The 18,685-nt window shown below is 33.6% G+C and overlaps 1 long non-coding RNA gene across 2 annotated transcripts in view; it reads left to right on the top strand.

Annotated features, from left to right (window-relative positions):
* LOC106124666 (uncharacterized) overlaps positions 1-15,733 on the top strand; it is a 48,737-nt gene extending 33,004 nt beyond the window's left edge. For both annotated transcript variants that reach the window (XR_001228213.1, XR_001228214.1), the window contains 2 exons: positions 11,894-11,955; positions 14,547-15,733. This is a non-coding gene — a long non-coding RNA (uncharacterized LOC106124666). The remainder of the gene's footprint in view (positions 1-11,893; positions 11,956-14,546) is intronic.
* Positions 15,734-18,685: the final 2,952 nt, after the last annotated feature.

An 18,685-nucleotide genomic window follows, 5' to 3' on the forward strand; every position in this document is an offset into this window, starting at 1 on the left:
CCTTGTCTGCTGAGTTAAATAACCTTTGGATTGGAAACGAGAAAAGATTTCATTTTATTTGATTTTCTAAGTTACTTTACATTTTTATCCATTAATTAAGATCTTTCTCCATACAGTAATGAATATCCATGCTAGTTTTTGCTTGTATGTATGTATTTTCATTGCATTAATATAGCTTGGAGTATCATATGCATACAGTCATTTCAGTTTTAATTTTTTTTTAATTATCTTCGTCTTCTTCTACTAATAGAAATGAGAATGTTTTTTTTTAATTCTAAATATTAACAGATTTTTGTAAATTTACTAATATTTCTTGTACCATTCCAACTAAGCTATGCTTGTGCTAGGATATGGTTTACGACAATAGTCGAATGGCAGTGATTGGAACCGCCGACCTCGTGATCGGAAATCCGCACCCTTAACCATTAGGTTATTGGCGCTTAATATTTTAAATGGATGGATGTTTGCTAGAATGTCTCAAGAACAACTGCCCGGATCTAGCTGAACACAGATGTAGAAACTAGTGTGGAGGAATTCATAGGCTAATAATTGTGTTTTTTTTAATTTTAAAGGCTACAAATAATTTTACGAAAACTTTCCCAGTTTCACTAATAATACATATGATTGAATAATGTATTTGACATTTTGCACAACCTTTATTTGAATTTGCAACATGACATTTTAACTTCTAACGAATAACCCTTCTTAAAATTACCCTTAGTAACTAATTAATGATTGTTGTAGCTGTTAGTGTAATATTTAATGAAATACTAAATCTAAAGGTTAGACTGAACATTTCTCTTTACTATCTGGATTAAGAAATTTTGCAGCGCTGATAAAATGTCTGGAAATACGGCTGCATCTTGAGTTCGTTGACCCTGCAAACAGGGTTGGCGATGTCTGATATATTGTCACACAAAATACTTTATATTGCCAAATAAAACTTTTTGATTTAGAGGATGAATAGCATTTGTTTTAAATGTTTAAAAGTAAAACGAGATAAGTTAGATATGACTTCTTTCGTATATTTAATACTAGTTATTACCCACATCTCCGTTCTCTCGAAATTAAAAAAAAGACATTATTAGTAGCCTACGTGTTCTTCCATACTATGTTCTATATGTATGACAAATTTCATAGTGATCCGTTCAACTGTTCTCAGTGATAATTTCAAACATCCATCCATCGGAACATACATTTATAATATTAGTAATTACTAACGAAAACCTTTGAAGTATTATAACTAGTCAAGAGTCTCCACTCCAGTAGTACCAACATTCAATTTTAATTTTTCTTAATTTTTCATAAATTATACCAACCAAATATGACAAAACTTTACAATTATCGGTACAATGAAATTCGGTTTTTCCTCTCGTTAAAGGTTGAAATGAAACCTAACGTCTGTAACTTGCATGAGACTGGTCTAGCTTTTGTTCTGGTTAAAATTTTGTTTACAATGTTAACTGTAGTAAGCGATCCTCTGTCGGCAAAGTTCGAGTTAGTCTTTACTGTACCCAACTTCACAGATGATGATTTAAACCATCTGTCTCTTTTAATTTATTTTACATACGGGTTAAATAAATAAAAATCTAGAACATAGAATAAAGAAAATTTTTATCATCAGCTCACTATACGTCCCTACCTACCCTAAGTTCAGGGTGATTAGGCCATAGCCTACTCTGGCCAAGTGCGGGTTGACTTCACATATATCTTTTAATTTCTTCTCAGATACGTGCAGCATCACGATGTTTTCCTTCTCCATAAGAACGTCGGATAAATGCACATATGTAAATCGGAAATCGAAAAACACATTGGTATATGGCGGGATGGTAGATTGCAAGTCAAGTGCTTGACCACTGAGCTACCGACGCTCCCGAAAAAAACATAATGAAAAAAACAAAATCGGGAACCGAACCTTTTTGGCTTCACACTTTTACATCTTAACTTTATATTTCAAGGTAATTTTATAAATGTAAATTATATTTAAAAAAAAAACAGTAAAACACACTTAAACACCCTTAACTCGAAGGGTTAAGGGTCGTATTGCGTTGTAGTCTGAAAAAAAATTTCAGCAATCCAACTTTATAACTTTGAGTCAACAGTTAGCCATGAGCTATCGTGGGGTGCGGTTGTGTAGGGTTGTACTGTCGCGTCATTATACGAACTTACGTATATTTTTTGTGAATATTTGTTGTATAATTGTAATTAATATCAGTTAAAGTGTAGTGTTTTTTTATAAATTAGCCGATAAAATGTGAGTATAAATATTATTTATAATGACTTTAGTATATTTATATCGTATTTAAAAAATCTATATATATAAAAGAAAGTTGTGTTAGTTACACTATTTATAACTCAAGAACGGCTTTACCGATATGCCTGAAAATTGTTGAGGAGGTAGCTTAGAGCATGGAGACGGACATAGGGATATTCATATTTTTTTTTTAGTTTTTTTTTATATATTCACACGGATGGAGTCGCGGGCGACAACTAGTCTATATATATAAAAGAAAGTCGTGTTAGTTACCCAGCTAGTTATTTATAATTGTAAAATTACATACTACACTATCCCTGAGTGACATAGGCAATAATTACTACCAGATTTTTTAATTCCATGAAGACGAAGACCTTGGCAAATGCTAGTTGTTTTAAAATAGCTTAATTAAAAACAAATAATTATCGTAATGTCAAAAAGTAGCAAAGCCTGAAATAGATAAAACATTTTTTTTATATCCGTTTTATTATTTATTTTTATAAGTAGATAGTTAATGCTTTCTTCCTGTTAATAAATCAACCAAAAGCGGCAATAGTCTAATGGTTAAGGGTACGGATTTTCGATCAGGTGGACCAGAGTTCGAATCCCGCAACTCGACTCAGTAAATTTAAGACAAAAAAAATTGCCAATATAAAAAAATGGCCATGCTATTATCTTATTTTCTAAATTTCTTACTTATTATAGTACCAGTTGTCGCCTGCGACTCCGTCCTCTCGAATTAAAAAAACAACTTAATTTGTGTGTTCTTCCAGACTATGTTCTACATCTATGTCAAATTTCAGCGAGATACATGCAGTTGTTCTGGAGATATCTTCTAACAAAGATCCATTCAAACATTCGCATTTATCTTATATCTTTAAATGAGCAATTCTTGTATATATATATATATATATATATAATTGGAATCTCGGAATCGGCTCCAACGATTTTCATAAAATTTAGTATATAGGGGGTTTCGGGGGCGATAAATCTATCTAGCTAGGAATCATTTTTAGAATTCTTGTTTTATCGATAATCAACTATACTAATATATATACTAATATAATAAACTTAACTTTTTCTATCGGTAAGATCGAAAAATATTATTCATATTTCATCATTTTATTAATAATTGGTACTTAAATATAATTTCCAAAAAACACAAATTAAAAAAAAATACCGAGCAAAGCTCATCGGTCATTCAGGTACTTAAATTAGTAAGAAGTAAGATATTATTCTACTTTTACTAACAAATATTCATAGACTCCCACACTGCTAGACAGATCAATTATCTCAAATCTTCAGTTACTCGTTTTCGCAGAACCTCTTTCCTTTCAACAACGCCAATTAGTCTGTTATTTTTTTAAGAATAAATTTTCCTTTGCCCTTCTTAATGAATTCCAATAATATCAATATTAATTAGCTTAAAGATATTTCAAGGAATACAAATTCAATGAAAATTATTGTTAAAATATTCCATACTTAGAGACGTGCATTGGATAACGAAGTATTTCTTGGAGTAAATCTACACTGAGGGCTTATTTAAGTAATTATTAATTGATTCTTCCCCACTCATCGTAAGTGGTGCAACTTATTGTAGACTAGCTGTCTCCTGCGATCCCGTCAGCGGGGTATTAAAAAAGAACTTAATAAGTACTAGTGTGTTCTTCCAGACTATGTTCTACATCTATGCCAAATTTCATCATAATCCGTTGGGCCGTTCTAGGGATACCTTCAAACATCCATCCATCCATCTAAACATTCGCATTTATAATACTAGTAAGATTTAGTACAGTTTTTATTCAAGACGTACACGCGGTATTATTTAAAAAATACTGTTACTCAGTGATTCAGTACTTTTTAAATTAATTCGTTACATAAAATACTAAACCTCTTTATAATCTTACTTCTTATCTTACTAATATTATAAATGCGAATGTTTGGATATACGGATGGATGTTTGTTAGAAGATATCTCCAGAACGGCTGCATGGATCTCGTTGAAATTTGGTATAAATGTAGAACATAGTCTGGAAAACACATACGCTACTAAACAAGTTTCTTTTATTTTACGTGGACGCGGGCTGTAGCTTGTATTTCTAGAGGTATAAATATAGAGGAGAAATCTACACGAAGTTCTTTTTAGTAACTAGTTAATGACCCTGAGTGCGGCAAAATTGTAAATAATCTGCAATGCTATTTATAATAATTTATTAATTGTATTATTTCAATCTTGTATTTAATAATTATAATCAATTTTAATAACATATGATAATAGTAAAGAAAAATGCACCAAAAAAGTATACAAAAACGTTTAATACTTTTTGCATCGCAGTCGGCATTTGACTTTGATGTATAAAATAAAATTTAATATTTAAGATAACATAAATAAACTTATTTTCACATAAAAACAATAACTAGATTTTAAACACCTTATTCAAAACAACTTGACCTAGGAACGTAAAAGATATGACTATTTTTTTCAAATGTTGGTAATTATATCAAACTTCTTTTGTTTCTTTGTTGCTGCACTCTTGTCCCAACCGTGGGATTCGGAGCCTACCCCAAGTTAGGGGACTAGGCTATAGTCAACCACGCTGGCCAAGTGCGGGTTTTTTGACTCCACACATATCTTTGAATTTCTTGTCAGGTATGTGCAGGTTGCATCACGATGTTTTCCTTCATCATAAAAACGTCAGATACATGTACATATGTAAATCGGAAATCGAAAAACACATTGGTACATGGCGGGATTCGAACCCAGGACCTGCAAATTGCAAGTCAAGTGCTTGACTCCTGAGCCAACGACGCTCTTTTCAGACTAGTCATGGTCAAAATTAGTGACCTGTTTCACGAGACGCTGTTCCTCAAAAGTCTTGTCGTACGTAAAGTACGACAAAATTTGTCGAGAACGTTACAAATCTCTCGGCAATTTTCATGCTAGGCCTCTAATAAATTCTGCGTAGCAACAGCCGCTCAGATACATCGTACAAACGACGTAATTGTGGTACAGGTCGCGGACATCCTACGCGGCTGCAATCATTCAATCGTACACACACTCCGATCACGACCCAACTGTACGTAACATGTTTCCGTATATGTAAAAGTATCAAGAATAGTTAATCCCAGTTTAAAGGCTTGTAAGCCATAATAATGTAGCACTAGAGGGGAATTTCTAAATGCTTTATTTTGAAAGAATCTTTCCAAAATTTTACTTAGACTGTTATATACTTTATTTCTCGAAATTGTCTACGAGATCTTATCTCTGTCTATGAGAGGTCCTTCATGGAAACTGGATACGTTGAAATTCAAGGACCTAGTCTAGACGAAAATTGACCTAAGATAATTAACGAATTATTCGATCCTTGAGATTTTATGAAAATTATTAATTACTTTGTAATAAACAGTGTATTTACAATAATTTGTACGATCGCTATAAACAATGTATTGTTTAAACATGTTCTAACATGTTTTATCGGTTAAAAGATTTAAAAAATACAGAAAGATGAGCAAAAATGGTTGACAATCGAATATTGATTTGGACTGAGTCGTACTAGAGAGAAACATTGCTCTTTCTGTATAATCTACATTAGAAGATATCGCTTTATTTCGCGACAGATAAAAAGAGTTCAACCACCCCGCGGTCGCGGCCGTGACCCCCAATAAAGCTTCCCAAAACAGACGCCAAGACAAAGAATGTCCGGTTGCCCGTGTCGCAGACACCGTGTCCGGTTAAGTCATTCCGCAAAGCGACCGGATTACACAATCCGATACACTTCGTATTGGATATTTTAATTGCATTATATCTGTTTTATTTATAAATAAATAAAAACAGTAATAATCGAGATAAAGAGGCAAAAATAACTATTACGATCAACTAAGCCTGTCTAAGATTTTTTATATGTTCATCGAAACTGTAGAATTTTAAACGTATATAATCTGTGTAAGTGTGTAAGATCGCAAGAAGAAAAAAATAATGTTTTAATATTACGTTAACTTAAATACAACATGTCTACCATTAGTTCTTACATTTTCTTTTATACCTTTTTATTTATTTATATACAACCTCAAAGTCTGTAATATTGTAAATTGTCTGATAACACATATTGTCTGCAACATAAATCATAATTGGCCAGGTAATTGAATCCAGCAAATTAATATGGTGACCGCGTACGTGACGTACTTATCATTGCGATGGTATATTTTAGATCGCCTTTAGAGCGCCTACACACTAGACTTTTAGTCGCACGATAGTTTGTGAGCTTAATCAGTATGAGCATGTCTGAGGCACATTACATCGATTTAGTATCGGCCGATTGAATGGGTACCACTATTGTTTCAAACGAAATAATCGTCCAACTATCGGCCGACTGCTTTACATGAAAAGTATTGATTGTCAAATAATAATTTCACTTTGAGTTTCCACTGTCGAAACATTCGTGCAATGCCATGCCAGTGTAAACCCAATTCGTAATTATATTTTTCATATTGATTTCTCTTATAATGATCTGTTGTCAGTTCTCCTGATTGTCCTAGGTCAAGGTTGTCTAGGGTTGTCAATCGAGGTGATTTTTTTTTAAGTTTTTGGGAAAGTTTGCGAATACGCTAATAATCCAAAATTGGTAAATAGGTTAACATTTCTGTTACAACCTCATTTCAACATACTTATAATTTATTTAAAAGTTGGCATTAACTAATCCGTTGTCTGTGTGATACGATCAAATGAGTTAAAAAAATAATAATACCATAAATCTTTTATAAAAAAAAAAAATAGTATAAAATGGGCAAATTTCAAAAAGTACGTTTTATCTAAAATTAGTTACTCTTTGTTACAAACACCCCTTCCAATCGTAACCCTAATCTGGTATCGAATCCGATCCCGAGTTAACAATGGTGATGAAAAAAGAAATCAATAAAAATCGATAATCGCACGCCGGCGTGACACAGTGAAAATAAATGAAGGGTAGTAAAAAATACCCCAATTTGTAAAAAAAAAACTCGGTTTTTGTTAAAAGGATTTCGTACACTATGAACACCTGGCATGTCTTGTATAACCTAAACAAAATATGTTGGTATTTGTCGCCAAGAACTCTGAAAACCCTGACTAACGAAGTTCAAACCTACAAATTAGGACTGAGTATAGGTATAAGAGAGGAGAGCGTTGGTGGTTTAGAGGTTGAAGCACTTAACTTGCAATCTGCAGGTCCTGGGTTCGAATCCCGCCATGTACCAATGATTAATTAGATTTTCGATTTACATATTATGTGCATTTATCCGACGTTCATACGGTGAAGGAAAACATCGTGATGGAACCTGCACATATCTGTGAAGAAATTTATAAATATGTGTAAAGTCAACCCTGTGCCAACGTGGTTGACTATGTCTAGCCACGTTAACTTAGGGTGGCTTTCAAGCCCCTCAGTGTGGACGTATAGTGAATTGATTAAAACAAATATCTAAGTAACCCTGAATCACATATATGTTTAAGTTAAAATTGATACATGACTGGGATCAAACCAAGGTCTGTAGATAAGTCAAATGCTTAACTTCTGCGCTAGTGGCTATCTGATCCTATATGGCTACTATTCTCTATATATTGATAAGCAATTGCTTAGTAATTACAGCTATTGCTTTGTTCCGATTTAAAGGCGCCTGTTGAGGTTACGTGACAGCTAATTCTATTTATATTAGTAGTTCGAATCCACGTCACCGCTACAAACCGCTACCATAAGTGTTAATATGACAAAATCAAATAGGCACAAAATACTAAGTTTTATGACCAGTCCATTTATATAGGTTAGTGTATTTGGCGATATAAAACAATAGAATATTGCTATTAATACTAAAGAACAACATGTTTAGATAGAAGGATGAAAGGATAGAGGGATGGATGGATGTTTGTTTGAAGATATCTCCAGATCGACTGCATGGATCTCGCTGAAATTTGACATAGATGTAAAACACATAGGCTACTAATTCCTTGCGGACGGATTCGCGGGCGACAGCTAGTGTAACAATAATGGAAAAATAATTAGTACTGGCAGTTGTTTTTTTTAATTTTCCACCGCTGGCACAGGAATCAGCTGTTGCGATCACAAAAGAGGCTTTATAAAACTGTACGCGAAAGGGATGGTACGCACAATAAGCTTTTTTACTACTATTTTAACAACGCAGAATGTTGTGTTGATACGTTAGAATATTATGGACATAACCAACTTCTTTTTCTACTATAATAATATAATAACATAAGTATTTAGATCTTTTAACTTGAAAATTGTTTCCAACATATCCTAATCTTACTTTTTAATAATATTGTAAATGCGAAATTTTAGATGTATGTATGGATGGATGAATGTTAGAAGGTACTCCACTCACGGATGTATGGATCTCGCTGAAATTTGTCATAGATGTAGTGTATAGTCTGGAAGAAAACATAGGCTACTAATTAATTTATTTTAATTCCTCGCGAACGGTAGCGGGCGACAGCTTTAATATAATTACAATAAAGTAAGATCCATGCAATTCTATCGTATAGTGTCAACAATAAAAAACGTATAACCCTATTTGGCGTGCGCGATGATGCACAAAAGGCTCCGTATGTCGCACAACCGGCACATCTAGGGTACCACGGGTGGTAGACGCGGTCTGCGGTCTCAATATTAATTTATTAATTTTATATAGTTAACAACCACATCATTGTTTTGTTATACCATGGTTCATCAAATCTATATATTTAAAATATATAACAATAAATCCGAAACGAGTCGCAAAAAAGAGAGAATTCAAAATAGACTAAGTAAGGTTATAGCCAAGTTATGTGAACGGTAGCTAAGTTAAGGAAGTGTACGCAGAAAGAGGATAAACGTCCTCTTGCCGCCATTCCCTTCCCATCATTTCCTTATAAGAAAAGGAAACGTTGATTAAAATTAGCCCTCAGGCAAGCACGTGACTACTGTTGTTACCCGTGTCCTCGAGACATGCCCTTCCTAATCAAATATTTAAGCTAAACGTCGAATTCCACTGCTGTAACTAATAATGAAAGTGTTACAACAGTCGAATTCTACGTCAACATTTTACAAGAAGTTTCACACATATTTTTCAATAACATAAGGCGCTGCGCAAATATAGATTTAAAATTTTCGCATTTAAAATCTTTTAATCTATACAAAATTCTCATGTCACAATGTTAGTTACCATACTCCTTCACAACGGCTTGATCGATTTTTATCAAATTTTACATGCATATTCAGTAGCTCCGAGAAGCGGCTACTATGTATATTTTGATTCTGCGCAGAGTCGCAGGTGACAGCTAACTATATAAATTGTGCTGTAGTTGTCTGCCACAACAACAGGTAAATACGCAGACCTGATAACCTTATTGACATACTTTTATTGGTATTTTAATTGTCCAGTGTGTGTACGGAAGATATCTATATTTAGCTGTGCCTCCAGCAGGTGTATGCAAGGACGACGTGTCTGTATGTCTGTACATTGCAATGTATGTACTTGTATGAAGCAAGTGCCGCGTGGCTTTGCAGAAGCTTCTCTGAACAGACGACGTCCAGCGAGAGCTTGTTGCGACGCGAATCTTTGAGTATGGTACAAGTTAAAAGCGTCGAACGATTTTATATTAGTAGCAAGTTACGATAAGTGGTTACCATATACGTACCTTGTTTGTTAAGTTATTTCTGTATATTTTTTAATCTTTAATTATGTCTGTATGGTAGTCCAAGTCGAACTTACGTGAAATGTGAAAGATATTAATTACAAAAAACGATTTTTAAGCTCATTTAACAGATGAACTTGAAGCTTAGATATATACCAAAGAACGAAAGCAGTATAATAATAATTTGCCAAATAGATTCGCTACCGCTTATAATATTTACCATGCACTCACGGCGCCCGAGATCCGGTTTGGCAACAGGTCGGGGCTTGTTAAAAAAACGTCTGCCGGCGGTCTGGTTGGCCGCGCGTCTGCACGGACCTAGCAAGGCCAAAGGCTTCCCAGAAGGGCAATTAGCTCAGCCTACAAGTAACTCAAACCTGACAGACTCGTCCACACTTCCTTGAAGCATAGGTTACATGTCTCCATACAGGTGTGTGCTAGGAATTTTAACTTTAAACGGTGCGGTACTCTAGTATATTTTTTTGCGAAAGTATTGACTGTTTATTTCAAATTAAGTATCTACGAATCAATTCTTATAAATATTAAACTTTATTAAAACAGAACGTGATTGTGTTATATTCTTGTTTTTAAATGAAGTGACATTTTCTGTTCATATTTTATCATCTACTAGCTGTCGGCCGCGACACCGTCCGCGCAAAATAAAAAAAACTTAATGAGTAGTCTATGTGTTCTTCCAGACTATGTTTTACATCTGTGCCAAATTTCAACATGATCCGGTCAGCCGTTAGGGAGATACCTTCAAACATCCATCCATCTAAACATTCGAATTTATTATATTAGTATTATAAATTTGACTTTAATAGTTTAAGAAACTTTGAGAAATTATTCGTGACAAATTTTGAATGATTCCTTTAGTATCCTTGTTGCAGTCACTTTAATACGCCTAGTGATATTATAAACTGACTAATAATCTGTCGGTGATATTACACGTGGGAACATTAGATGAATATTTGCATATCGTGTGTCGTAAGGTGACTGCATGCTGTGACGTCACGCGATCAGTGGGGACACACCCGCTCGCCACCGGATGCCCCCCAGACATAATAACAGATAATACAGAACGTTCTCTTGTGGTCACACTGTTAGCGGATGAAAGCGCGGAAAATCACCGCTAAAAGTAAATAACATTAAAATGTATTATAATTTTTACTTAATTTTTACTTATTTTAGGATTCTATCATATTTGAAACTAACTATACTAACGTACTTTTGAGCTTTTTAGCCCACTTCAAAGAGAAGGAAATTATAAATTTGTCTGTATTTGTGTGTGTTACCGCGTAGCTCCTCCCCTGGCACTCCGATTTTGAAAAATGTTTTTTTGATCAAAATGTTTTTACTTTTCTATCTTGCTAACTAGATAACATTAAAAATTAAGGTACTGTTTCTTTTTATTTTATAATCGCTTATCGCTTCCCGCTGCAACACGCGCCCCGCATCATCAGGCAATCGACTATCGAGATTGTGTATCTATTATCAAACGTTATTCAACCGAGAGATGTCACTGCGAATTCATTTATCTCAATGTTAGTTTATCTAAAGAGATTAGATCTTTTTTTATGTTGACTTTGGATGTAACGATGATCTGGTCAAGGTTGCGGTAAACTATTAAATACTAGCTGTCGCGACTCCGCACGTTGTGAATGAAAAAAATACCAAAGTACCACAATTGTTCTTTTAAACTATGTTCTACATCTATAGCAAATTTCAGCAAGATCCATACAGCCGTTCTGGAGATAACTTCAAACAAACATCCATCCATCCATAGAATAGACCTCTGTTGTGCAGTTGTAGATCTATAGGTGGTGCCTAAGGGACTTAAAACAAGAGGTTTTTGGGGGGTCCAATCCCAGGTCTGAGTCTTAAAGATGGTCTTTATCTAGCAATGATACCGGCTCAAAATGATAACTTTGCCTTTTCATTAAAGTATTGAAGTTTTCATTTTAACATTTTCAGGTGCTGACTGCTGGTGCCACATGGTTCCCTGGACATGCAATGACTTCTATAAACAGCCAAAGGTAATACTCAACTTTAATATTGAATCAAAAACAGTTTTTTCTTTGTACTTTTGTAAAAGTAAATTTTTATTAGAAACCATTTGTACAACATACAAGCGCCGATAAAGATTACCGTTTTTTAAAACAGGCTAAAAGATCATCATCATCAACCTGCCCTTATTGGGGGTCGCCACAGTATATACTCCTCCATAGATCTCTATCAGCCGTCATATCTGAATCAACCCCCTTTCTACGCATCCTCTTTCACACAGTCATTCAGTACTTTTTTTGGTCTTACTCTACCTTTGTAGCCATCCACATTACTTTACTTTTTTGCTTATATCATCATCACCCGCTTAACATGTCCAAACCACGCTAATCTTTTACTCCTCAATTTCTCGATCACTGGCGCTATTCAAACTTCTTAAACAGACTAAAAGATCGATCAACTAAATACTCAATGTGAACTTTCTCTGCCCAAACATTGCAATTAAAGCATATACTTATTGGTGTTTTTAAAAAGATTAAAAATAAGTTCTATAACAAGTATTTCGTCAGTGGAAACTCACTTTAAAGCTTCATTCCAGTTGCGTCTTAACAAAAACAATTTATACTATTTATAGAGAAGATAGAAGGACGACTTTATCTTTAAATGTCGTTCTGTCAATTAAGATAACGACCAAGTGCAGTTCGCGTCTCCATGCAATTTAATGTAATTGGTTAAACGTATAATAAAATATTAATTTATTTGTTTACGTACTTTTGTCTATAACAGACTAACAAACTTATTTAACACGACTATAGACGAAATAAAAAAGTATATTAAACTCTTTGATAGAATCTCTCTTTAATTCTCTATTTTGTCTATCGTAATATAATTTTATCTATACCAAAGACAAAGGTTAGATGAAATTGCAATTTTAATTCCCAGACGAGTCAAGTATAGTGGTGGGCGCATAGCAACAGTCAATGTGATGTCTAGCCGCTCTCCCTCCGCCTACGTCCCGCGACACCCCGGCGTCGGGCCGTGGGTGCACCCCCCAACCGTCTAGACACTTTCTAGACACCCCCCACGGTTCACCTGCTCGTTATTTCAACTATTCATAGAACCTTTCTTTACTAATAATTTGATTCACAGAATTATTTATTTCTTTTATAAAAAGGTGATATAAAAGTGACCAGACATAGTGACAGACCAGACGGACCAGACATATGTTAAATGGATAGGTTTAAAGTTCGATTTATAAAAATAACAAAGGCATTTGTTCAAATCTCGCTTACTTCTTACTAATATATGCAAATGTTTGAAAATATTTTTTTTATTGTATTTCCTAAACGGCTTAGTGAATTTTTTTTATATTTGACACAGATTGTCGTTATCCTGACATCAGAACTAAGAATATTAATTGATACAAAATTATCTATGCGTAATTAAATATATCTTTGATTTATTATATTTTCTTTAGCAATAAAGAAAAACGATCCTTACAAGACAATGTACCGTTACTAAGTTATCATAAAAAAACGTAATCCCTACTAATATTTGCGAATAAAAGCGCGTAAATAATAACGCGTCAGTTTTTTAGCAATAGCATCCATTGTGCACACTTTTTACGGCTTTTTCATCAGATTCCGGTAAACATGGCGGATCGAGCGCCATCTGCCGTGTTTCTCACGCACTGTGCCGCCATTTTTATTCTCTTTTTTTTAATTTTCGCGCCAAGGAAGTCGCCGTTGTACACCTGCTTTGATTTACGCTATTGTAACTACAGGTTAAAATTCTTTTTTTAATTGTAATGATTGTTTACATTGTAATTTTTCTTTTTATTTTTAAAATGTGATTATGGATTGTTTTATAGAAAAATTACATAATTATTAATTTAGACGAAAAAATCAGACAGCTCTTTTTTCATAACAATTTCTAGTATTCCGTCACCTATTCAAATTAAGAACGTTATTTTTTTAATTTGAAATACGGACATTCTACGTTTAAAAAAAGCTTTGAACTACTGGGAACATTTCTCACCCCTAATTGTTTGTTCCGGACCATTTTATCCGCGTAAAGTATGTCAAGTCAGAGATGATGCCGAGGTGTTGAATTAAAAAAACACACAGGAAATAATCAATAAATCTTATGACAATACAAGACGTATATCCATGGCTTATTTATTTTTTGTTCGTTGTTTAGCACCCCATATCTTTTGTCAAGTTTTGTCCTGCCTTAATTTTTACATTATTTCACTTTTTACTATATATTTTTAATCTGTTAACGGTTTACAATTAAATGAAGAACGTGAGAATAAGACTGGCATGCTTTTTTATAAAAAATAAAGCCACGCTCTGTGCAGAATACTGGCAACATTGTAGAAATGAATCACGATCTCGGCAGCGATCGGATGTTGTAAGTGCCTATTTCCACTTAGCTGCTAGCCCCGCGCCATTTTAACTGTATCGCGGCGTTCCACTGATGCATAATGAAAGCCTAGCTAAGTGGAAATAACCTTTAAATCAAAGACTAATTGCATTGCCGTGATTCAATGCCAGGGGTATCTAGAAATTACTTACCAAAGAATCTTTTAAGTCTATACTTATATTTCTTCATTTCTTTACAGATAATCGCGACGAGGATGTGGATTTAACTGCAAGAAACAATTTTAAAGGGATATTTAAAGATAAATGCAATGATGGAATATAACGATGACAATTGCTGGTACTTTAATCCATAATAAGTTGTGATAAAAAAAAATAATGATCTCAATTAGATTTTTCAGACGTGAATACATTTAGTTGAAATATGAAACTCCAACTGGTGACATAGTAAGAAGCAGGTTAGTATTTAATGCGGACGCAATAGATTCATTGTCACACCTAGAGACTTTAAGTGATCTGTTAGGGCACATCTTAGTGATAAACCGTCAACCTCATCGTTTAATGGTTACATAGCAGTCCTTTTGTGCGGATTTTTCACACTAAGTCTACACTTAAGGATTCTCTAAATTACCATTTAACCAAGAGTCGTAACATTTGGAGTGCGGCACTCTCTGAGTGTGGTGTGGAATGAATGAAGATAATTTACGCGATATAAAAGAAATATTGACTATTTCACAGATGAATTTAACAGATGGCTATTGATAGTCGGGGACGAAGGAATTTTATACTGAAGCTTTGTATAGGTATTAAATAAATTTATCCATTCTTTTATATTTCTAGAAAAGCACATTTTTAAGTCTGTGTCGCTAACCGACTAGGTTCTTTGTCAGTTCCTAATCTGACTAGGCTGTACTGTGTTCAATTTTCATTGACTATTTAATATTTTATTTATATATCCATCTTATCTATTTCGCAGTATAGTCATTAGAATAGCTCTTAGTTTTTTATTATATTTAGTTGTTTATTTTGTTACCTTTTGTGTTATTTTTGTTTCTTTTTCTTTGTTGTGATACATTTTACAATATTAGTGGGTTCTAATATTGTTGGATTTATCATTTTTTCCTTTTAGCACCTTGCCCCCCTCAACTGGAACCCGTAGATCCGAACTTGTGCGCATTTGACGTTCCGGAGACGCCATCTTGCGATCTATCTGTCACTCTGTCAAAACAACGTTTAAGAATAATTCTACAACATATTTTTGGTTATAGATTATAGAATATTATGTATAAAACGTTTTTTTGATAATCTGTGGCAGGAATTTCGCAGTTTGCGCGGCTTCACACAAGTTTGGTGATACGCGGGCGCAGTTTTGGCGGGAAATCGTCGCCTTCTTCGTTTTTTTTTTTTTCGTATATTTATTGTTTGTAGTGTGCACCCCTTTTTTTTTGTTATTTTTGTTCCTTTTTTTAGATTCATGTATTTTAATTTGGGATTAATATTTTTTTTACGCTTTTTATAAATTTCTTTAGCCATATCTAAAAAGAAATTAGAAACAGTTCTTTACCTTACAGTCATATTAATAGAAGAAAGATATTTACTATACCTTTTTATTAGACAATCCAAAATTATTATAACTTGGTTAAAAAATACATAACTATAAGTTACATAAACGTACTAATACCGTTTTTAACACTATTTAAAATATTTATTTGGGTTATGTCACTGTAAAATTGCACCAAAATTTATAACAATTGATGTGGCTACATTCTGGAAGTACAGTACTCTACTCTTAATAAAACAAATTAAAAAACGACCTATGGGGCTCTAATAGACGAAATTAATGAAGTCGATTTTTTTTAAAATTTAAATCAAATAAACTGTAATGTCATATGTAACTCATAATCATAAAAAAAAAACTCTCTTTTGACATAATATCCCCCATGACACTGCAGTAAAGAAGACAAATCAAAAGATATCCTCAATCGTCAAATAAATTGTATTAGATTTCAATTTTTTAGTAAAATTTACCAATATTTCTTGCGACTAAGCTCTAGGCTTGTGCTAGGACATGGTTTACGACAATAGTCGAGTTGCAGACTTCTAACCTCCGACCACATGATCGGAAATCCGTACCCATAACCATTAGGCTATTGACGATTCAATTTTATTTATTTTATAAAAACAATAATGTAAAAAAATATCACTGGCTGTGAATAATATAATTATATATATTTAGTATAATATTTTTTTAATAAATTAACATGAAGAGAGAAGACAAGAGAAGAAGTGTGGGCGACAAAGCCGCCGGCATGGTGAGGTAGTAGGTTGTATAGTACTGCATTACAACTATTAGGGGAGACTGTATAGCCTGCTAACTTTCCTGGCCGGCGGCGAAACGACCGAAGGAAGACATAGAAAAAAGAAGAAAGAACAGCTCCAGATTATATAAATTTTAATTATAAAAATTAGTATATTGGAGTAATGATATGTAAAAAAGATATAAAATTTAAATAATACGATGTATGTACAATATTACGTCAGTCTTTATAAATTAAGTTTCGATATATTAATTTAATTAATTTCTAAAGCAGTTTCCCGTTGTTACTAAGTCACTTAGGATCAATCTTGTTTAAAGTTCTATAAATAAAGATAAAAGTACATATTTATTTCTTTTTTTATAACAAAAGGTGTTAAACGACCAAGAGAACAATTGAATTCGACAAAATAGCGTAGTGACCGTTGCCACAACAACCGCATTTCAGTTTTGCCTACCTTTAAGGAGACGCACACAAAGATGACATGTCCCCTTTCTTTGATTTCCCTCCTCTGCCAAATAATCTACCATACATCCCTTAATTATAAGTAGATGACTATAATTAAGCTTCTGACACACTCATCAGACGAAACTTGAAATTACTTAAAACGACTTTCTTCTGTGTTGTCGTGATGGGTCACGACCATGCAACAGATATTTTTGTGGACTCGTACCACTTTTAATTTACTAAAAGACTTCATTATTATGAATATATAAATTATACTAACATTAAATGTATTGAGCTGGATGAGAGTGGCCGAGGATCGTGCTCAGTGGCGTGCCATGGGAGAGGTCTATGTCCAGCAGTGGACAAATATAGACTGATGATGATGATGATGAAATGTATTGATGAAATAAATAATTTCAAGACGGAAACGTTTTTCATTTCTTAAATTCCAAACAACTTACCTAATATACATAATACTTAAATATGTCTGAAATTAAAAAAAATAACTACCGATAGACTACATAAGAGTTATTGGAAATTGCTACAAATTGACGCACATGCTTTAGCACCTTTTAATCACAAATAAACAGACTATTTCGATATTTTCTTCTTCCAATGCCTCTCCATTACTGGAGGTTGGCCGTCAGCTCAGCGAACCCTTTCCTGTCCTATGCCAAGCGAAAAAGTTGTTCAACGCTGGCAATATTGGTCCATTCCCGGATGTTTCTTAGCCATGACTTTCTCCTCCTTCCAACTCGTCTTCTGCCTGCGATTTTGCCCATCATAATGAGTTGAAGAAGTTCATATTTTTCGTGTCGCAAGACATGGCCCATATATGCAACTTTTCTCTTTTAGAAAATGTATAAATAATTGAAAACTGTACCCTTAAATATTGTTGACTAGCGAATGCATTAAAAAACCGTTACAAAAGTATAATACTTTTTTAACCAAAAGAGTAAAACACCCTTCGTATTAACCCATACGTGAAAGAGTAAATTAAAAAAAAGAACGACACATTTGAGTGGCCAAATACAATATCTAGTTGGGAATTAACGTAAAAAGCGTTATTTTATAACAAAAAATGCGCTTTCGAACAAAAGGCGCTTGCAAGGGTGATATTGCTTTTGTCGCGGAATACTCCTTTTTTGCAATTTTTATCCAAGCACCTGGTGTAAGTCCGATTGGGGTTATCGATTTTTTACATTTTTTTTTACGAAATTTGACACCCATAGTAAGTGGGTGACGGTGCAAACGGTTACAAAGTAGCAAACGAAATTAGTTAGCCAGTAACTTACAATATAAGTAATACACAATATCTCTGTCATCAATACATCATATTAGTATTACTTTGTATGTTTCCCGTTGGTTCGATCGAACCCAATGGGAAATTTTGTTCCTATTAGTAAAAAAACTCGTCCCCTGCTGCTAGTACTGTTCTGAACCAGATTAATCTTGAGGAAGTCTTCTGAAGCAACGTCTTACTGAAAGCAGAGAGTAATAATAAAATTAAAAACTATATATTAAGCTTATGTACTACGATACTATATAATTAATTAACATAATCGTAGTTGTTGTACCACCTTTGTTTTAGATTTTCAGATTGATAATAATAATAATAA

This window comes from Papilio xuthus, unplaced genomic scaffold (genome assembly GCF_000836235.2).
Source record: "Papilio xuthus unplaced genomic scaffold, Pxut_1.1 DF825946.1, whole genome shotgun sequence".
Lineage (NCBI taxonomy): Eukaryota > Metazoa > Arthropoda > Insecta > Lepidoptera > Papilionidae > Papilio > Papilio xuthus.